At 40.7% G+C, this 23,821-nt stretch overlaps 2 pseudogenes; one reads left to right on the top strand and one right to left on the bottom strand.

The window, feature by feature from the left end:
• Nucleotides 1–23,821, top strand: part of LOC120293124 — a 173,605-nt pseudogene that overhangs the window by 51,912 nt on the left and 97,872 nt on the right.
• Nucleotides 1–23,821, bottom strand: part of LOC104445536 — a 165,881-nt pseudogene that overhangs the window by 108,784 nt on the left and 33,276 nt on the right.

The raw sequence follows: 23,821 nt of genomic DNA, 5'->3' as shown, positions 1-23,821 counted from the left end.
ACCATCTTTGGGGTGGGGATGTTTAGTTTTATGTGTGAATTCAAATGTCACACTTTTTAATGAAGTAGAATAAAAGTTCGAGAGTAAATTGAGAATTAGAGTAGCACAAAAAAATAAAATGTTCACCACATTAAATTCATGTATAGGCACGCTGCAATATATGAATGGTATTCTTTTAGCAGAATTTGTTTTGTCATTAATTCTCCTAGTCTTACTCTTTCGCTTCCTAGAAGTAAGGGATCATAGTTTTCCTATATATTCTAATCTCCAATTTCATCTGAGTTATATGTGCAACATGCATTATATATTGAACTTTACAGCTGCATTTATCCTCAAGAGTAGAATAGATTTATTTGAACCAGCACTAGTTTATCTGGGTAATTTCATGAGATGGACAATTGGAGGATTCTCTTTGATTAATCGATTAATTTTGACCATCTTGGGGTAGGGACATTTAGTTTTAGGGATGGTTCGACTTCCACGTTTTGCAAAGAGGCAAGATAAAAGTTTGAGAAAGAGTTGAGAATTAGAGTAATATAAACAGAAAAAAAATGGTTACCATGTTGAATTCATGTATAGGCACACTGTGATATATAAATGACATTCTTTTAGTAGAATATGTTTTGTCATTATTTCTCCTAATCTTACTCTTTTGCTTCCTAGAAGTAAGGCATCGTAGTTTTCCCATATATTCTCCTCTCCAATTTCGTCTGAGTTGTTTATGCAACATGCATTATAAATTGAACTTTACTGCTGCATTTATCCGCAAGAATAGAATAGATTTATCCGAACCAGCACTATTTTATTTGGGTAATCTCATGAGATGGACAATTGGAGGATTCTCTTTGATTGATGAACTAATTTTGACCATCTTTCTTCGAAGACTTGCAACTTGTTGCTTCAGCCAATGGTGGCGCTCTTCCCTATCTTCTATATCTAATTCTTCAAGTTTTAAGAATTAAAGATGACAAGGTTAATTACTTTAAGAGCCTGTCCGGTCAGTTGATAGGATCATTTGCTGCAAGTTAAACTTGAATTGTGGCTGCATTATGGTAAACGAAGGCAGATCTCCAGATCACTTGTCACAAATGCGGAGTCCTATTTGACTTGGAATGTCAAGGGAAACCTGTTCAAACCATCTTAAAGAAGAGAAGAACGATAATCAGATATGCTTGGTGATCAAGCAGTTATGTTTTACGACAAAACATTTTTTTTTTTAATTTTCGAATGCACGCATAATGTTAGAGAGGTGTTTATATTGATTTAATTATATGGTCTTTAGAGGCTATGTCATGACGATGATGAATACTCATCTTATCCTGTTCCTTATTTGCAGACTGGTTGCTAAAGGGCTAATGAAGTATCGACCTGACAGTATTATTAGTGTACATCCACTTATGCAACATGTTCCGCATCGTATTCTAAGGGCAAAGGTTCACCTAAAGAAGATCGTTTTTACCACGGCACCAGTCCAATACGACAACTCTTTAGTTGGTATTATGTGTCTCATCTCTCTCTCTCTTTCCAAGCCCTAGCGAATTCTCTCAAGGTAGGCTTCTCGATCTCTGATCTCCGATCTGTTGATCTTGAATCTGGTTCTCGTTTCTTGTTCATGGTATATTCTTGATTTCTTAGTTCCCACGGTCGAAAGGAAGGCTCAAATTCGTGTTTTGTTGGCTTTGCAGATGCAGATCTTCGTCAAGACCCTCATTGGGCAGCTCCGAAACTATCGACAACGTCAAGGCCAAGATCCAGGGCAAGGAAGGCATCCCGCCGGATCAGCAACGTCTGATCTTTGCCGGCAAGCAGCTCGAGGATGGCTGCATTCTTGCCGATTACAACATCCAGGAGGAGTCCACCCTCCACCTTGTGCTTAGGCTCTGCGGAGGCATGCAGATCTTCGTCAAGACCCTCACTGGCAAGAGCACTACCCTCGAGGTCGAGAGCTCCGAAACCATCGACAACGTGAAGGCCAAGATCCAGGACAAGGAGGGCATCCCTCCGGACCAGCAACGTCTCATCTTCCCTGGCAAGCAGCTCAAGGATGGCCGTACACTAGCCGACTACAACATACAGAAGGTGTCGACCCTCCACCTCATCCTCCGTCTCTCCGTAAAGGCATGCAGATCTTCGTCAAGACCTTGACCGGCCAGACGATCACCCTCGAGGTGGAGAGCTCCGACAGCATTGACAACGTCAATGCCGAGATCCAGGACAAGGAAGGGATCCCACCAGACCAGTAGCATCTCATCTTCGCTGGAAAGCAGCTGGAGGACAGCCGCACCCTTGCCGACTACAACATCCAAAAGGAGTCGACCCTACACATCGTCCTGAGGCTCAGGGGAGGCATGCAGATCTTTGTCGAGACCCTCACCGGCAAGACCATCACTCTGGAGGTCGAGAGCTCCGACACGATCGACAATGTCAAGGCTAAGATCCAGGACAAGGAAGGCATTCCCCCAGACCAGCGGCCACACCCTGGCGGACTACAACATCCAGAAGGAGTCGACCCTTCACCTTGTGCTCTGTCTTCGTGGTGGATTCTAAGTGGTTGTGTCTGCTTGAAAGTTGGTGTCTCTATGGACGAGGGTTGTTATGAATGAATTTCTTTGAAAGTGTTTATGTAAAATCAGGGCCGATGGGTTCCTGATCGTGTATGGCTTGTGAATAAATCCTACTTTCAATGGAATAAAATAGTTTACTCTATCTATCGTCGGTGCATTGGTCTCTCTTCGTGGGTGCTGGCGTTGAGACGGTGGTGCTTTCTTCTTCCTTCGGCTGTTGCAGCGATTAGCTTTTTCGGTGGAGTTCTTAAACTTCACAAGGTTCTTCATTTCTCTTCTTGCTCGATTGCTTGAATGTCTTGCCCAGCATTACCTTCGTTCATTGACGTGATTATCCCATGGATTGGTGAATTTGCTGCAACCGACGACCCTTTGGCCATGGAAAACTACACCAAACTTCATTCTGAGTCGGGTCTTTGAAGCCACAACCGATCTTTGTTTTTCATATGATGAACGCTCCGGACCAAACAAGAACATAAATACATGTTCTTAAATGTAACGAGGTGCATATGTGCTGGAAGATGGCGCTGAGCATAATAGTGGTTTTGGTTATGATAGATTTTTACTATATATATAAAAAGAGATCAGTATTTTTGGGGAAAAAAAAAGATAAGGTAAAATTCTAAAACTCTACGCTCATTGAACTGGCCTTCACTAATATTGGCTGAGAAAATACTAGCTCTTTTTTTTTTAATATTGTTTTTTGGTCAAAATTTATTATTTCTTTTTACTGTAGAATTGTATATGGCTCTGTTGGCCCAAATTAGAGACCAGTTCGAATGCCAAAATAGACAAATATTCAACTTAGGTGGTGAAATAGAGCTAGTGTTAAATGAAGGAAACTAGCAGCATCATGTTTAAGTTAAACGCCTTAAATTATTCTATTAAAAAGTCTTGAATGGAAGGCATATTATATAATAAAGATTTGTATGATCCCACCGATAGTGATGGGGCTAAAAGAGAAGGAAGATAAGGAAAGGGAGGGAATGAATCAGAAAATGGTCGGCTTTATTTGATAATGGATTGATGATAATGGTTTTTTTTTTTTTCATGTTGCTCAAAAAACAAATGCTGAAACATTGTGAAGGAAATTACAAAATCTCTACGAGAGGACACAAAATAAAGCATTTTTAGTTAAAAGGGAAAATTATCAAAAAGTCCTAAATCTATTATAAATTTTTAAATTAGTCATAATTTTTTTTTTTTGACAATTCAGTCCTAAACCTTTTGTAGTTGTGCTAATTCAGTTCATCAGGCCAAATTTAGCCGGTTGGTGCTAACATGGACGCCGACCGTTGCCGGTGAACAATTTTTTTTAATAATATTTTATTTTTTTCAATTTTTTTTGTTAATTTTTCTTTTATTTTTCCTATCTCTCTCTCTTTATGTTTTTTTTTTCCTCTCTCCTTCTTCCTCTTATGTTGGCGATCGGCCAAGGGGAGGGCGATCACCTTTGGATTGACGTGGTCAGCTAGTGATGAGCTCGCCTCGCCATTGTTGGGTAAGGCAAGCTCGACCTTGCCGTCACTGGGCAAGGCCGACCTCACCCAGATCTAGTGAGGGCTCACCTCGCCATTGCTAGGTGAGGTGAGCCCTCATTGGATTGGGCGAGGGCTTGCCTTGCCAATGGTTGGGCAAGCTCGCCCTCGCCCAACGATGGCAAGGTTAAGTTCGCCGATCCATTGGTGAGGGCTTGTCCCTCTTGTGGTTGATCAAGCTTGCCCTTGCCCATCGATGGCAAGGCAAGCTATTTGGCTGCATTAGTCTAACAATCGGCCATCCCCTATGGTTGGTCACTAGAGCAAGAAAGAGAAGGAGGGAGGAGGAAAAAAAAGAGAAAATAAAAAATTAATAAAAAATTTTAAAAAATAAAATATTATTAAAAAAATCATCTCGCCGGTGCCATTTGGCGTCCACGTCGATGATAGATTTGGCTGGATGGACTTAATCGGCATAATTGCAAAAGGTTTATGACTGAATTGACCAAAAGAAAGAAAGAAAGAAAGAAAGAAAGAAAGAAAGAAAGAAAGAAAGAAAGAAAAGGTTTATGACTGATTTGGAAAAATTGTAATGAGTTTAGGATTTTGGTAATTTTCCTAGTTAAAAGACTTGTAAACTTGTGGTACCAAGAAGGGAGCAATATGTCAAAGCATTTGAGTGAATTTCAAGATGTCGTGAATTAGTTGACAAATTTGGAAATTGATTTTAGAGATGAGTTGTGAGTATGTTTATTGCTCGGTACTTTTCCTAACAGTTGGGATACATTGGGCATGACAATAAATAACTCAGATGCACTGAAACTTGAATTGATATAATTGCGGCAAGATGGGACATGATGCTAGAAAATGCAAGTTTACAAAGAGAGTTTAATCCCAAGATAGAAATAGAGAAGGAAAGAAAGAAGAGAAGCAAATTACAATGACAGTTGCATCCACTGACGATGTTGTATTCATCTAACGATGCTTGTGCGAACCTTAATATCAAGACTCTAGCTAATTTATTAATTCCGCAACCTCATTTCATGATGGACATTTATCAAAGGTTCAATGGTGGTGGCAAAGGGCAAAAAGACTTTCACTCCAGACCATGCAAACTAAGTTGATAAAGGAGGAGATAAATGCAATGGAGGACTCTTTAATCGAGCTATGGCATATGAGACTTAGTCATCTTAGCAAGAAGGGGCTTGAAACTCTCGCTACAAAGAACATTCTACCTTTGAAAGAGAAAGATATCAAGGAATGTGCTCACTGCTTAATAAGTAAGTAACATAGATTTTCTTATCAAATTTCCTCTCTATTACAGCTAGTAGTATCACCTAAAAGGGGGTGAATAGGTGATTTTACAATTAGCGCAAAAAAAAAAAAAAAAAAAAAAAAAGTCAAGACAAGAATTGTCAGACTCAAGTGAAATCTACATTCGTATACGATTTTCACCAAAACACAAAGGTCTGAATTTGAATGTTGACGGTGATGTGATGATATTCACTAGTGTACCAAAGTCTATGAAAAATAGCAAACAAGAGGTTAAAGATAGAGGAGATTGCACAAAAAATTTATAATGGTTTGTTTTAAAGTAAGTCTATCTTCACTCTCGGAGTAAAATCGATCATTTAAGTGTCATTTTTGGAAAATCATCCTACGTGGTTTTTTTTTTTTGAATTTAAAAAATTATTTTTTTGAATTTTATTTTGTTTTTGTTTTTTGTTTTTCCTTTTTTTTTAATATCCTTGTTGGCTACGAACCCTCCCGCAAACCCAGCGAAGGCCACCTTGCCCTTGGTTGCAAAGGCCCTAGGTGAGGCTATCGTGGCCTCATTAGCCAGGGGCTAGGTTGCGATGACCCTTGCTGAGTCTGGGTGGCCGCAGGTGAGGCTTCCTCACTTAGATCTGGCGAGGGCCTTTACGGCCTTAGCTATGTCAGATGAGGTTGTGATGGCCTTCGCCCAAGGCCTTCACAGCCACATCGGGCAAGGCGGCCTTGCTCACAACCACCCAAACTTGGCGAGGGCCTTCGTGGCCTCACCCATCGTTAGTGAGGCGGCCCTTGCCCAATTTGGGAATAAAAAGGAAAAGAATAAATAAAGATAAAAATTCAAAGAAAACAAAAAAATTTTAAAAATTGTTCACGTCAATGCTAGGGTAGCCACGTAGGGCGATTGGCATCCACATTAGATTTTCCAACAAATCAAATCGGCTAGCACTCAGATGATTGATTTTTTAAATTTGTGAAACTCAAGGGAGTGGAAAAGAAAGAAGTTATGGCACTTAAGTGAGCTTCGTACGAAAATTATGGTACTTGGGTTATTCTTAGCCTGACTAAATTAGCACAATTGAAAGGTTTAAAATTTAATTGGTAAGTTGTCAAAAGATCTAGGATTGAATTGGTAAAATTGAAAAGTTAAGGTTAAATTAGCTTCTATACGGTAGAATTAGGAATTTCTGGACAATTTTCCCTATAATAAGTGCTCAACCAAATAGGAACATAAATATTCTTAACTGTAAGAAGGTCCAAATGCGATGTAGAGAGGAAGAGGAGTTCAAGCTTTACTGAGTAAGCAGCGGCAGCAGTTCCTGGTCTCTCGTTCCTCCACATTCTAGTAAAAGGGAAAAAGAATGTGGCCTGGCATTCTTACTTATCAATTCAAGGTAAAGGACGTAGCTTCATTTTCTGGGATGACCTTGGATTGAATCCACATTACTGGTGCTTCCTGTCTACCTCGCGCACAAGGGATCAGTTTATCTTCGAAAATCATTTGATTTGCATATAAACTATGCTGATTGAGGAAAGACCACTTAACAATGAAGCTGCTCTATGCACCTTCGATAGAAATCGCAGAAGCAAAAGAAGTAATTCATGCTTCTATATAGTTCCGAATTGGCAAAACGACTTACGCAGCAAAGATACATTAAAAAAAGTTAACTCAGCCAAAAGGAAAGGCTTAACCCAGAACCAAAACTCAAAGTTGATCATTAAACGGAACTCGCACCAACGGTCTAAGCCTCAATTTCCTTTAAGTATGGACCCAAGATAGTGGTCCTCTTTTCTTTGTTGAATAGAGATGATAGTGATCCTGTCACGCCCCGATCCTCGAGCACGCACACATCCTTCTGGCTTGGTCGATTTTATAATGCGATATCCCAGGACAATGTATCACCGACCCTTTCAATTTTTTAGCACATGCGGAAGTAGTTAAAATCCCCAGACAATAAAATGATGTGATAGAAAAGCAGGGCCATATTTTTCATATTGAAATTTATAACCAAACTTTTATACAAAACACAAACCACTTCATAACTATTCACATCAAAATGGAGATCTCAAAAGAAGACAGAAACTTAGACGAACTGGGCCGTACTCAAGACCCCTCTCAGGATTGTCTTCTTCTTCCAAAAATCTTTCTCCTTAAGATTCGCCTCCGAGTTCTCCTTCTCGGATTCCTCCTCCTCAGCTCTTCAGCGGGGTCCTGAAATGGTTTCCCCAAACTGGGATGAGACTACGTCTCAGTGAGTTCTACCCCACTAAGCCCGATTAGTAAACCAATATACTATCGGCTGCCTAAACACGCACAGGACAGAAGACTTACCTTAGCCTCAGATCCCACCTGCAAGTCAGTACAATTCACAATAGGCACTCATTTACTCAAAACAAATCGAACGAGTCGATTACATATCATACAAATCAATCCCCACTGGGGAGTATTTGAAAGCTAGGCCACGTGCATTCTCCAGGACGACCTTCCAAGTCTCCGAGCCACGTGTCTCACACCTTGGGCCCACGTACATTCTCTAAGGCGACCTCTTCGCCAAGGTGGTACATCAAGCCACCGAGCCACGTGTCCTTTTTACGATGCCTGGGCCCACGTGCATTCTCTAAGGTACTCGCTTACCAAAGTGACGCATCAGATCACCGAGCCACGTGCCCATTTAGATGCCATTCCGAATACTGGACCCACGTGCATTATCTAAGGTACTCACTTACCAAAGTAATGCATCAAATCACCGAGCCACGTGTCCTTTTAGATGCCTGGGCCCACGTGCATTCTCTTAGGTGCTATCTCACCAAAGTGATGCATCAATTCACCAATCCCACGTGCCCTTTTAGATGCCTTGGCCCACGTGCATTCTCTTAGGTGCTATCTCACCAAAGTGATGCATCAATTCACCGAGCCCACGTGTCCTTTTAGATGCCAAACTCGTCACCGAGCCACGTGCATTCTCAGACGACATACCGAGTCTTCGAGCCACGTGCATTCTCTCGGTTGACCTTTTCGCCAAGGTGACATATTCAACCACCTGAACTCACGTGCATTCTCCAGGTGACATTCCAATTCACCGAGCCCACGTGTCCTCTTTCAAGTGGTTACCAATCTACTTTCAATACCGACGACCAACGCCCAACGATTTCTCAATCAAATAATTAAATCAACTCAACAAAGCATTATAAATGCTGAATAACATACTTGGTCATTTACCAATCAACAATTCAATCTCAATCAATTCCAATCAATTTAGGGTAAATCCCTAAAATGTCACAATTTATTCAATTCCATACAACGTGGAGCTCAAATAAATAAACGGACTGCGCCACGACAATTAGCACGCGATTTTGGTCGTCGGCCATCAAAATCTTAATTTCCGAAAAATAAATAAATAATTTATTAATTTCGAAAATTAAATAATTAATATTAAAATTCAATTTAGCTCAAAATAAAGCCTGATTAAATAAATGGACTTCACCACGGTCATCAGCATAATTTTCCGGTTCCAGACCATCTCAGTTGAATTTTCGGAAAATAAATAATTATTTAATTTAATTCCGAAAATTAATATTTAAATACTAAAAATTCCACTTATGCTCGAAAAGCCTAATTGAAGCCCACTAAGGGCCAGGAAAAATCCCGAGGCACTTCCAATAATTAGTAGACCACGTCTACTTTCTAATTGCACAATCAATTTATCTAAATCGCATTACAATTGGCTAATAATTGTTAATTTATTCTAATCTAACAACCTAAACAGAATTAATTAAATATAAACCAACCTTAAGCATAATTAGCCAACTAATCATAGATTAGTGAGATTACTCACCAAATCGCACGCAAATTGGATCAATCCGACGGGGGCGACGCGAGGAACAAAACTTCCCAAAGCACGGCTTGGGTTCGAGGCTTGGAAACCCATTCGTGGGTTTGCTGGTTCGCCTGCGAAAGAGGGAAAAACGGAGAAGGTTAGGGGCGGAGAAGGGTCGGGAAGGCAAGTGGCGGTCCGGTGAGGTCGCACGGTGGCTCCGGCGGCTTGCTCGGCCGCTCACGGTGGCTGGATGGAGCGGAATAGGGGCTGGAGACGCATGGGGGAGGACGCTTGGGCATGGAGAGTGCAGGCGGTTAATGGTGGCGAGCGGTGGACGTGCGGGCGCGGGCGTGGGCGGCGGAACGGCGGCGACGGCAAGCTGCTTCAATCTCCAAACAACGATGGCCGCCGCTTCTATCTTCTTCGGTTTCTGGTTCGCACGAACAATAGAGAAAAGAGAGAGAAGGAGTCGGTCACGTGGGATGGGGAAAGAAGAAAGAGAGAGAGAGAGAAAGATAAAGTAAAAAGAAGAGATAAGAATTAGGGCTTTGACTAGTCAAAGTAGAGAGAGAGGAGAAGAAGCCAATTTGAAATTGGCAAAAAGGGGTGTTCGGTGGGGAGGGGATTCGCACGAGGGGGAGGGGAGAGGAGAGAGAAGAGAGAAAAAAAAAGAGAGAAAAGAAATAGGGAAAGAAAATAACACTTTAATAAGAAAACACAATTTTCTTATCACTTCTATTATTTTTCTTTTCTCATTTCCTTTTTATTTTCTTCCGGTCTTTGATTTTTCCTCCGATAATTTCTTTCTTGAAATTTCGGACCCGTCAATAAATTGACGAACGATGAGACAAGATCCTAAAAATAAGAATTATGACGCGCTTAAAATTCGATTCCCGAAATCGAGTTCAATTTCGTGGTTAAAAATCGATCAGACGCGATTTTAGTCCAATCCAACAAATTGAGTAGCTTTTAGGGATTTTACTGCAGATACGTCCCTTAACGGCTTCACCCAATAGGTTAGTTAACTCGTGAGTGATCAGCTCGAGAAAAGGACCATAGGCACATCGACGAAATGCCCATTTCACTTTATCGAAACGGGTCGAATTTTAGGATGTCACAACTCTTCCTCTTATAAAAATTTCGTTCTCGAAATTTAAACCATTACACTTTGATAAAAAAAGGCGGGGGTACAATTGTCTCATCGATTATTCAGTCTCCCAAGTCGCTCCTTCAGTGCCGTGGTGTTACCAGACCACTTTGACCAACGGAATGGTCTTTGTATGCAGAACTTGCTCTTTACGATCGACAATCTGGACCGGGCTTTCAACATATGACACACGGTCATCCATGTCCAATTCCTCGAAATTGAGCACGTGGGTCGGGTCAGGCTCGTACTTCCTTAACATCGACATGTGAAAGACGTCATGCACTTGCGCCAATCTTGGCGGCAATGCAAGACGATACGCTAGGTTTCCGATTCTTTCAAGAATCTCAAACGGACCTACGTACCTCGGACTCAACTTGCCTTTCTTACCAAAGCGCGAAGTTCCCCTCATTGGTGACACTTTCAGAAAAACGTGATCACCAACTTGGAATTCCAAAGACCTTCGACGCTTATCTGCATAACTTTTCTGCCTGCTCTGCGCTGTCTTTAATCTGTCTTTGATCACTGCCACGGCATCTACTGATTGTTGAACCAACTCTGGGCCTGTTATCTTCCTTTCTCCGACTTCATCCCAACACACTGGAGTTCTGCATGCTCTGCCATACAACGCTTCAAATGGGGCCATCTTGATGCTCTGCTGATAATTATTGTTGTAGGCGAATTCCACCAGATGAAGCTGATCTTCCCAACTTCCTTTGAAGTCTATAACACATGCTCTCAGCATGTCTTCAAGAGTCTGAATTGTCCTTTCAGACTGGCCATCCGTCTGAGGATGATATGCCGTCTTATCGAAGCTTTGTACCTAAAGCACTCTGCAAGCTCTTCCAAAAAGTAGTAGTAAATCTCGGGTCTCTATCGGATGTTATCGTAATTGGCACTCCATGCATACGAACTACTTGACGCACATACAGGTCTGCGTGCCTATCAAGACTGAGGTCCTTTCGAACTGCAATGAAGTGAGTCGACTTTGTTAGCCTATCGACTACTACCCAAATCGAATCATTTCCTCTTGACTCCTTGGTAGTCCAGTCACAAAGTCCATCGTGATATGCTCTCATTTCCACTCTGGGATCGCGAGAGGTTGCAGAAATCCTCTTGGCTTACAATGTTGGGCTTTTACTTGCTGACAAGTCAAACACTTGGCCACATGCTTGGCGATGTCCGCCTTCATACTTGACCACCAGTAGTGTTGACGCAAATTCTTATACATCTTAATGCTTCCAGGATGAACGCTGTAATTGCTACGATGTGCTTCAGATAAAATTTCTTCTCTAAGCTCTACATTGTTAGGTACAACCAAACGTCCACGAAGTCTAAGTACCCCATCATCAGAAACTTGAAAATCAGCCTTTCTTTTATTAGTATCCTCTTGAAGAATTCTCTGTACGTCTGGATCTGTCGGTTGAAGTTGCTTGATTCTGACTTGGACATCCGGCTCAATTCTGAGGGTGGCCATAAAACTTGAAAGGTGGCCTACCTCAAATTTGAATTCCGAATCTCGAGCTCTCTCGATTAAGTTCCACTCCTTAACCATGATCCGTGCCACTGAAGACTTCCGACTCAATGCATCGGCGACCTTGTTCGCCTTTCCCGGGTGATATAGAATGTCACAGTCGTAGTCTTTCAGCAATTCCATCCAGCGGCGCTGTCTCATGTTTAACTCTTTCTGAGAGAACAAATACTTGAGACTCTGATGGTCCGTGAAGATCTGAAACTTTTCCCCACACAAGTAGTTACTCCAAATCTTCAACGCAAATATGATGGCTGCGAGTTCTAAGTCATGCGTTAGATAATTCAATTCATGGGGTCTCAACTGCCGGGAAGTGTATGCAACAACTCTGCCATGTTGCATCAGCATGCAACCCAACCCCCTAAAGGACGCATCACTATAGATCTCGAATCCTCCAGGACCAGATGGAATCGTCAGCACATGTGCGGTAGTCAGTTTTTCCTTCAGCTCTTGGAAACTACACTGCACTTGTCTGACCATACAAATTTCTCATTTTTCTTTGTAAGCTTTGTCAGAGGCGACGCCATCGATGAGAATCCTTCCACAAACTGTCTGTAATAACCTGCTAACCCCAAAAAACTTCTGATCTCTGTCACTGATGTCGGTCTCGGCCACTTGATCACAGCTTCTATCTTGCTCGGGTCGACGGAGATTCCTTCTCCGGAAATCACATGACCTAAGAACGCAACACGAGTCAGCCAAAACTCGCATTTGCTAAACTTAGCATATAGCTGATGTGTTCTTAAGGTCTGAAGCACTAATCTTAGATGATTATCATGCTCTTCATTACTTCTCGAATAGACCAGGATATCATCTATAAACACGATCACAAATTGATCTAGATATTCCTTGAACACTCTGTTCATCAAATCCATAAAGGCAACCGGAGCATTCGTCAATCCAAACGGCATCACTGTAAACTCGTAATGACCATACCGACTACGAAATGCTGACTTAGGAATATCCTCTTTCCGAATCCTCAGCTGATGATAGCCTGTCCTCAAATCGATCTTCGAGAATATTGATGCTCCTTGTAGTTGATCAAACAAGTCATCTATCCTCGGCAATGGATACTTGTTCTTGATCGTTACCTGATTGAGCTGCCGATAGTTGATGCACAAACGCAAAGGACCATCTTTCTTCTTAACAAACAGAACTGGTGCTCCCCAAGGCGATGCACTAGGACGAATAAATCATTTATCCAGTAACTCTTGAGTGATCAGCTTAGAGAAAAAGGACCATAGGCACGTCGACGAAATGCTCATTGTCGAATTTTAGGATGTCACAGATCCTATTGATAACAAAAGAATTCTATAGGAGGGGTTGGCCGAGGAAAGAGAACGGAAACGCTACTTCAGGATAAAGGTGGAAAATGTCCAGCCTTACTAAGATCAAGGCTAGAAGCAACTTCATCAGCAAGCTTTGAGGTTCGCAAGACTCTTCTCCTAAATTTCATATTGAAAAACCGGATAACCTAACCTAAACCAAAGCAATTGCCATGTGTGATATCAATCCCATTCATGGACATTTTACAACTGGTGGAGAAGAGTGAACTCATGTTTTGAGGGTCAAAATATACACCCTTTTCTTTTTAGGAGGGTGGGTAGTGGGTAACTCGTAGAATCTAAAAGTGAAATGTGCATATACACCAACCAAACACAATCGAAGCTAGATTGAAGCAAATCCTCCCCTGTAGGTTTGGTGTGTAGTGAACTTGGCAGGGAAGAGAGCAATGATGACATTTCTCCGAGATATCCCTCACTTTGTTATTGCAACCCTATGTAATATCCCGGATCTCCACTGTACACATATTGTTCACTTTGGACATTAAGTCCTTATGGTTTTGTTTCTCTTGGGGCAGCCCATACTACTCCAAGAAAACGCGTCTATACAATTTAGAGGGACCCAAGCCTTATAAGCTAGTCCAGGACTCCCTCCCTAGGTGATGTGGGACAAGAGAGGGACTCTTGACTTGCACGAAATCAGAGAAGAGGATCAAGAGCCAACCCATTCAACTGAATTTGAACAAGCAATGATCGATTGTTATTGCCATGCAAAAGAATTAACTGGAGATGGAGCGATTGGTTCAGACACTTTTGCCCATTTTAGAAAGGCGAAACCACCCACTTTTAATGGGAAAGATGATCCTCTCGCGGCTGAGCATTGGATTAAAAAGATTGATGGGATTTTTGAAGCTGGAGAGGTTCCCGAGGATTGGAAAGTTAAATTTGCCACCCAATACTTGGAAGGTGAAAACAGAGTTTTGGTGGGATGGAATGAAGCCAAATCTTGGAGGTAGGGATGTTATTATATCCTGGGAGGACTTTAAAAAGGCGTTCAATGCTCAATTCTTCCCAAAGTCATTCCAGACAAAGATGAAGGGTGACTTTGTACATATATCTCAGGGTGACTCCATGGTTTTGGAGTATTCAGTCTGCTTTAATCATTTGAGTAGGTTTGCGGAGCACTTGGTAACAAATGAGGAAGATAAGGCTGACCATTTCCTAGGAGGGCTCCGGCCTAAAATTAATTCCGCACTTGCACATTTCGTATTAACAACTTATAAGGATGTGCTAGAACGAGCAATCAAGGTGGAACAAAGCATTATGAAACATGGCACACAAGGAGCGCCTCGACCCAAAATGTTTAAGCCCACAAATGTACAAGGTAGCCATACTGATGGTAGTGGAAGGCGAAGAAGTTTCAGCCGGCTAGGATAGTTCAGAAATCCGAGTAACCAGGGCCCTTGTAATACATTGGGAAATTATCATCGCGGTGAGTGTCATCGGAAAACCGGAGTATGCTTCTCATGTGGGAAAGCGGGACACATGCTGCGAGATTGTCCTACACATAGGAATCCTCCTATTGGCAATAGATCATGTAATCTATGTGGGTGACAAGGGCACCTAGCATATCAGTGTTCCATGCGAAGGAATACCCCTTTCGTTGGTAGGCCCTAAGAGAACCAATAAAGACAAAGTACAAGTGGGAAAGTTTTTGCGATGATGAAGGAGGATGCGGCAGCATCTAACGTAGTTGTTGCAAATAATATTTCTATTACATTGCAACGTGCTTATGCGTTATTTGATCCCGGTGCTACGCACTTCTTCATTTCAACTGAATTTGCAAAGAAGCTTGATGTGTTGCATGACCCTCTTGAAACTCTCTAACAACAGAAACATCTTCCAACTTTACTACAACCTTACTTGTATCTTTTACACAAGCTAAATAACCACAGCAACATTTTCTCAAAAGTTTCCTCGCTTGCAAAGCCGAGATCAACCTTGGAGAAGTGCTTTGACAACTTCCCGAAAAAAAGAATTCGGTTGATTCGAAAGTTTAAATATCACTTTCTTTGAAAAACAGTCAACAATAGCACGATAGGTAGATAACCAATCCATCCCTATAATAATATCGAAATCTCGAATATTTAACTCCACTAGATCCATATGCATTTCAACATTATTAATCCGAATCACACATCTCTTGAACACATGATCACCAACTAAGAAATCGCCAGTAGGAGTATTAACACACAATGTGTTTCCTGAGAATTTACCAGACTTGCCTCTTGATAGAGAAATTGAGTTTTGTATTGAATTGATGCCTGGTACAGCACCAATCTCTAAGGCACCATATCGGATGGCACCCACTGAATTGAAATAATCGAAAATGCAGTTGCAATAGCTTTTGGATAAGGGTTTCATCAGACCTAGTGTTTCTCCTTCGGGATCTCCTGTTCTATTTGTGAAAAAGAAGGATGGTAGTATGCGGCTTTGCATAGATTACCGAGAGCTTAACAAGGTAACAGTAAAAAACAAATATCCTTTGCCCCGGATTGAGGATTTATTTGATCAACTTCAGGGAGCTCAAGTATTTTCTAAAATCGACCTTCGTTCTGGGTATCATCAGTTGAAGATTAAGATAGATGATGTGCCTAAAATCGCTTTCAGAACAAGGTATGGCCATTATGAATTTCTCGTTGTCGCGACCAATTTTTCGGGTGTGAACCACCTAAGGTTTGGCTAATGGATTGTTAAGCCTAGACTTAACTTGGGCTCTCCCAAGCTCATACCAATTCGCGACTTAGGTTCAAATTTTTAACATGCAATTGATTTTCAATTTGGAGTCGCCACTAATCTATTTTTTATTTTTGGTGGGTCGATTAGAAACCTAAGTAAAGTAACGGGAGTTTTACTTTACTCCTATGAACCAGCGACTATGGGTACGGGGACATGATTACATTAGATTTCTCTAATGTCATTTCGGTACCATTCTTTTATTTTCAATGTTTTTTGCAGGCAACTTGAATTGATTTTCTATTTTCATAACATGTGAGGTGATCATGCAGGTGCGCAAACCACAAATTTAACACTTAAATAAACAATGAATAAATTGCAAAACTTACCTCAAAGCAACGAAGCATCTGCAATGTTAAATTAGAATCCGCATCAATAACCTTAGATATGATTTTTAATTAACACGCAATTTCTTTTTTCTTTTTTTTACTTTTACTTATTTAATGAGGATCATGCAATGTTACTAATCTAACATGTAATGATATGGCATGGCAATATGACCTAAACTATATAAATATGTAAAACAACTTCCAAAGAAATGCAATAAATATGCAATCTAAATTTATCAAATGACCTAACTCTTATGACGAGGAAGTTCTAATTAAATGAACCTAGCAATCACTAAATGACGTGCATTTTATAAACCTAATTCTATATGACGTGCACATGACATTTTTTATTTTTCTAAAAATGCAATCTATTCTAGAGAATTAAATGAATTTATTCTAAGACAAAACTTTTTTTGTATATTTCATGAAATTCCAAATTACAAAAAAAGCAAAAATACTTATCTAGATTAAGACTCTATCCGGCTTATATTAAGGATCATGTTAGACTAAATCCTAATTTAAACCATGATATTATCTTAACTTAGCAATCTCTAACCTAAGATGCAATTTATCTAAAAATCAATTTAAACTCAAAATGAGACATGCAATATTATCTAATATGCAATGACGTATAAAGAATGCCCTAACTCTACATGACATATGCATGATGAATTTTTTTGTGTTTTGTTTTATTAATTTCAAATTTAAGAATTGTTAAATTTTTAAACTAAAAAAAAAATAACAACCTAAATAGATTGATTTGATTTTTATTTTTGATTTTTGAAATTCGATATAAAATCTTTATTTTGAATATGCAAGATAACAATAAATATTCTAAAACAAACCTAATCCTAACTCAAATATTTTTTTTGGATTTTTTATTTAACAAAATAAAATTGATTCAACTAACATGACGGCATATTAGATAAGATAGGATCGATATCTACAAACCGGTGAACCGGATCTCGTGCATGAGATTGGGTTGGCCAATTATAAAATAAATCACAAATCGAATCTTGAGCGGGAGATCGATTGTCGATTTTTCAAGTGATTGCAATTGCGAGTCGGATTTCGGGCGCGAAAATCGGACTATCAATCACAAATTTCACATGATGTTTCATATCGAACATCGCATCATCAAATAAAGAAACAAAATGAATAATAAAAACTAAATAAATAAATGAATAAAAAATAAAATAAAATAAGAAATCTACCTAATTAGGGTTTTGGCCTCCTAAACTAGGGTTAGCCAGCGGCTAAATGGGTTGCCGTTCGGAGCTCCGGCGAGGGCTCTAGTGAGGGGGTTGTCACGGGTCGGCATGGGGCTGCGTCGCGGGGGCAACGTCGTGGTGCTTAGATCATGGGCTTCGGACGGGGCGGGGCGCGGGGACGGCGGGGAGGCCTCGGGCGGCTGCGGTGAGGAGCTCGGCGTCGGATCTCGGCTGTTGGGCGTGGCGGACGGCGTCGGATCTGGACCGGCGCGTGAGGATCTCGCCGAGCAGACGGCGTAGGAGGATGTCGGGGTTGTTGCAGAGGTGGCGCAGATCTCAGAGAGGGGGAGCGTTGTAGGTCGCGGTTGCAGCAGGCGTCGGCGACCAAGGAGGCATGCGACGGCTCAGTGACAGGGCTGGCACTCGCAGGTGGTGCTCGCGGAGGTGTTGCTGTGGCGGTGTCCAGCAGAGGGAGCTGCACGTCATGGTGGTGCTCGAAGATGGCGAGTGATGGCTCGGATGCGCGGTGACGGCGGACGGGCGGCGGTAGCCGACGACTCACAGACGAAGACACCGCGCGACATTCGGCGCAATGAAGCTTCGAGCAAGTTGCGAAGGCGCGATGGATCGGCGGTGAGGGAGTTCGGGCAGCGGGTGAACCGGGAAGAGTCCTTTGAAGAAGAAGAACATCGATTTTCTTTCTACTTTCTCTTTTTCTAACCTACCGCACACGTCTCTCTCATGTCCCTTTCCCTATGCTTCTCTGCACGCTTTTCTCACTTTTCACTTTTTTCTGTTCTCTTCTTTTTTTCACCAAAGGAAAATCCCCCCCCCAAAAACCAAATGAGGCCTTAGGAACAAAACGAAGAAAAGACTCCCCGTCAGCCGGATATTCAATGTGTGTCGCCTCCCCTTAAATCCTACGCCGAATTAACTTATTTATAGGCCAAGAGTTAGGGTTTTAATTTTTCCAAATTCGTATCCACGAAAGTTCCTTTTTCCAAATGCAATATTTGCTTTTGATACGATTTAGGATTGCAAGAGGATTATTCTAAAATTTGAAATCTCGCACAAATAAATCTGTAAAATATTTCCGAGGATACGGGCTTGGACTGATTTACTCCCTTCGTGGGCTTAGTCCAATTCACCAAATTAAAGTTATGAACCATCAATTTGAACCTATTTGTCACCGGCCCAATGTAAATGCAAATTAAAATAAATGCACCTAAATCTATATTATATGCAATTAATTAATTAACTATTTTTTTATGGGTTAAAATTAATCCCTAATTTTTAATGCAATAAATGATTAAAAGTTGCCAAAATTTAGGTGTTAATAGCTGTCCCTCTTTGAAGGTGAGCTCGCAGAGGTTGCCTTCAAAGATAAATTGAGACCTAAATTTGGATCATGCACACGCAATGAGTGATTTTTGTTGTAACATGAATTCCATTTTTTAATGCAATTTGTATGATGCATGGAAATGCTAATACAAATGATAAATGAACTAACCTGGAATAACTTACCTCCAAGAAAGAGAGAGTAGTTCGAGGTGGTTGGTGTTACATGTCTAGGACCCATACCACTCTACGGTCACTTAGAATAGTAACATGACTTTAAATAGAGACTGCTTTCCCAGGACTCGTACCATTTTATGGTCACCTAATATGGTAGTGCTTGGTTGTGTCTAGGACTCGTACCATTTTACGGTCGCCTAAACGGGGATTCACTTTACAGGACCCGTACCATTCTACGGTCGCCTTGACGGAAAATTGATTTTTTAGGACCCGTACCATTTTATGATCGCCTGAATGTGGAAATTGCTTTTCAGGGACCCGTTCCATTCTACGGTCGCCTGTTAGAGCAATAAGTGTTGTCTAGGACATGTACCATTCTACGGTCGCTTAAACGTAGATTTTGCTTAGCTAGGACCCGAACCATTCTTCGGTCGCCTAGCGTTACAACACAGATCATCGGACTAGGACCCGAACCGTTCTTCGGTCGCCTTAATCAGATTGAATCTGGAGGAAAATTTTCGGGGGACAACTCAATTGAGTGTCGATTAAAAAGGACTCTAGGTTACGAAAGCACGCTAGGTCGATAAAAGAAATCCGGGCTACGGAAGCATGCCGGTTCGATAAAATGGACTCTAGGCTACGAAAGCACACCAGGTCGATATAAAGAACAACGGGCTACAAAAGCACACCGTGTCTATTAAAAGGGACTCTGGGCTACGAAAGCATGCGAGATCAATATGAAGGACACCGGGCTACAAAAGCACATCAGGTCTATTAAAGGGACTCTGGGCTACAAAAGCACGCCGGGTCTATTAAAGGGACTCTGAGCTACAAAAGTACACTAGGTCAAGAACTCCGGGCTACAGAAGCACGCCGGGTCTATTAAAGGTGACATCGGGCTACGGAAACATGCCGAGTCGATGAAAATGACTCTGGGCTACGAAAGCACGCTAGGTTGATATAACTAGATAGCTTGACCAAGTCAAGTGTCGATGCACTTGAGAGAGAATACCTGCACAATGACAAGTATTTTAGAGTATGGTAGAGATATACTTACCTGATGATATCTCTAATTCTTGGAGATGTCTTTTGGAATTTAGATATCCTATGGAGGTCTTTCACCTCATGGTGGAGGTTTCTCATCTCCTAATATCATGAAACATTTTGAAAGGAACTTGAATTACCTGTCAGACATGATTTAGAGCAAAAATCGATATGCATTCATCAAAGAGATAGACAAACTGAGCTACTCTAGAATGCACATTTCAAAATTTAGTGAGGTTTTCATCAACTCAATTGGGGGTCATGCATAATGACCTTTGCATCACTCAAATTTCCACTAGAGATAATTATCATTCAAGACAATCTTCACTCATGACATGGATTTCCTAAGAATACCAAATGAGGGACCTTCAATTAGAGAGGACTTTCACTCACTCTCATTTAGAGGCTATTTTATGAGAATCACTCCATCTCACTATCATCATACTAACAAGGGTCCAAGTATTCTCGTAAGCGGTACGACCTTACCAATCTGAGAGGTCTTTAATAGAGACCGTAATGTGGGCTTGATCAATGGCTTAACAAAGGCTCTTCAAGTCAAGGCAATTGAAAGAACAATTCTGTAATAATCTCCAGGTTTACAAGTCAAGAACCCTACAAAATGAGAAAGAAATAATCTTGCTTGCACTTCTTCGAGCGATGCATATGAATTACCATGTTAATTCAAGTGCCCTAATCTGAATAGACTTTGTAAGGGACGTAACATAGGCCGGGTTCATGGGTTGAGAAACGAAAAGATCATTAGGCTCAAAATATGTGTGAATGGTGAGAGTTGGTGATCATCTTGGCATTGCCACAAGTTTTCTTTTTCATCATCAGGGATTGTCTTCATGAAATGCCCCGTTGATTGTAAAAACTCACCCTTTGAGTTCTTTGAGTATTACTCCATTAGAGATACAATCTTTTTGCAACTGATAGTCCTTATCTTGACTCTCTCTTTTTTCATCTATGGGCATCGGTCTTGCTTTTACTAGGCACATTGCTTTTTCATGCCCCTAGTTTTCATGCATTTTTTTTACTTCTTTTCATGGGCATTGGCATTGCTTTTACCAGGCACACTGCTTTTTCATGCCCCTTAATTCTATTTTGATTTCTATGCATGCGTCAAACAATGACACTCAAAATTTCAAGGGTCTTCATCTGCCTTTTGCCTTGCCCTAGTGTGGGGGATGATCACCAACTGGGTTTAATGTGAAATGAATTCATAGGCTCAAATGGGCTATGCAATGGATAAAAGTGTATACGATAGAGAAAGAACTGCTCTTTGTCATTCTAAGGCACTTAAATTACCATATGAATTCAATGTAATAGCATGACTAGAAGATTGATGCAAGTGAGAGCAAGAAAATTTCAATCCATTTTCTTCACCTCATGGTACTGTCTTACCTCCAATTTGCCCTGATGTGGGGTGATTCTTGACAGGGATAATTTGAAAGAATTTCCACAAGGGTATAGGGCTCAAAAAGATTAAGCAATGGATCACTTGTAGTGTTTAGGATAGAGAAATGAATTGCCCCTCATCATTTCGGTTATCGTACCTTTCGCGAGAGAACTCTTTACCTTGCAGATATGGAACTTCCTACACTCATCTCATAAGTGTATAGGTAGGAGAACTGTGTATAGGATAATGTTTGCCTTTCACCATCCTGAGATGTCTCATTTAGCATGCTTAGTCCATTCCACATCATACATTAAATTAGTCCATCTTGATGTTCTTTAGTGGAATTGGTGGACTAAACATGTAAAAGTCATCATGCAAAATCCTTAGTAGCTTTAAGTATGAAAAATTGCAAACTTCAAAACAAACAATTTACCACACAAAAAATACTTTTGTAAGTATGAAAAACATGATTTTGAGCGTTCATTCAAGGAATTGTTCCCACGAGGGGATTGCCTCAAGAATGGGTGTTCTTGGTTGTCCTTGAAAATCCGCTTTTGCCCCTACACAAGAGAACGTGCATGAATAGGATACTATGCAACATTAAAGTAAAATCAAATTGCACATCCATTTTGGTTTGGATTGAGATTTTATCCTAGTTGGGTCACTATCAAAATCTGCCATGCCCCCAATCTATCATCTAATACGCCATTTCTAGATGCTTTCTCATAAGGACAAGAAAGTAATACTCTGAAACATGAAGTAAATGAGTCATAAAATTAAATAGGGCTAACCTAAAGCATGCTTTTGGAAATGGCTTGAAAAATGATTCTTTCTTTTTGAAATTTTTTTATGACGAAGCATGACGAAGCCTAGTCCTAAGATTTTCTCCATGGATGATATTTTCTTTTCATTGTTCGATATCATCATCGGGCTAGTTTGGTGTACTCCATCATGTCCTCAAAATAAAAATTGTAATTTTATTGATATTCATCAATCAAATTACATTTATTGGAATGTGAGGAAATTGAAATTAATCCCTAAAAAGCACTAAAAAAATTCTCACGCAGGGGAAGGTGTGCCCATAATTAAATGAGGAAATCGAACTACTTAGGACCATGAATCATGTGTACTTGAATTCTTCACCCTTGATCTCATGATGCAAACCCTTCGAATCAGATATTCTTCCATCTAAATATGTCGCTAGCCTCTGTTAGGGAAATCCCTTATGATGTTTTGAAAATGACAAAATAAATCAAAGGCTACTAACATGTTTAATGGTTAAGTAATAGACCATGCAGATAATAGAACATGTAAAGGATATTGTCAAAGTCTCGAAGATGGCGTAAGACCTGAACATAACATATGTCCAAAGTATATTATGAAGATTTCCAGACTTTCGTGTCAAAGTCGAAGCGCGACTTTAGTGTCAAAGTCTGTTCTACATCGTCTGCTCACTCGACAAATTCAGGCATCGAACGTGAATGAAGAACCGGAAAGACGGACTCTATCTTGAAGCCGAACCTGAGACCTTAAAGCTAAATCTGTTCAGAAGCATAATATGTTCAGACTCAGATTGCAAAGTCTATCGCACTCAGACTCAAATTGTAAAGTCTATTGCTCTCAGACTTTACATCCAGATTCGATGAATCGTAACTCAAGCCCAATCATATAATGGCTAGTGATCTGGTTTGGATTCCATATCAAGATTGATTTGATTAAATCAATCTATTTGATTGATAATTGGATCTTGAAGACAAGAACTTTCTATACAAAGAAGCTTTACTTATGGAAACCAAGATTTCGTTTGTATGGGCGATCGGAATCAATTTGGGATTTTACCTTTGTCACTCAACGGCTACCAAATCTTCTAGATACAGAGCTGTCCAATGGGTATATTGGAAGTGGAGGAGTATTTAAGGAGATCATGGACCGATGAGCAAGTAAGAGACGGAGCGTAGAATTTATAATTCCAAAGTTCAAGCGACCTTCGATCATACACTTGTCTTTGTTGAGCTTAAACATTTGTGATCGTGAGAGAAATACCAAAAGAGTGACTTAGTGATATAGTGTGATCTACTAAGTGTTTGCACTCGAAGTTGTAATCTCTTGTTGATTGCATAGTGGAATCCAGCCAAGAAGGCTGTTAGCGTGGGAGAGTGGACGTAGGCTTGGATTAAGCCGAACCACTTTAAATCTTGTGTTCTTATTCTCTTCCCTAACTCTTTTGTTTGAATTTTATTTTATTCCGCATATATTTGCCAAGGTTTAGTTTAAACACCTATTCACCCCCCTCTAGGTGTTCATACTAGCACTCTCAGCCTCTTCATGATGGCATTAAATTCGCCAATCTGAGGAAAATGAGATGGTTCAAAAGGTCTTCTTGGCTCTCTTCTTGGAGTTGCAATTTCTCACTGAATATAGACCGCAGCACTTTTGC

This window comes from Eucalyptus grandis, chromosome 5, assembly GCF_016545825.1.
Source record: "Eucalyptus grandis isolate ANBG69807.140 chromosome 5, ASM1654582v1, whole genome shotgun sequence".
Classification (NCBI taxonomy): Eukaryota; Viridiplantae; Streptophyta; class Magnoliopsida; order Myrtales; family Myrtaceae; genus Eucalyptus; species Eucalyptus grandis.
Note: the sequence above shows the minus strand (reverse complement) of the source record. Positions and strands in the feature narration are given on the sequence as shown.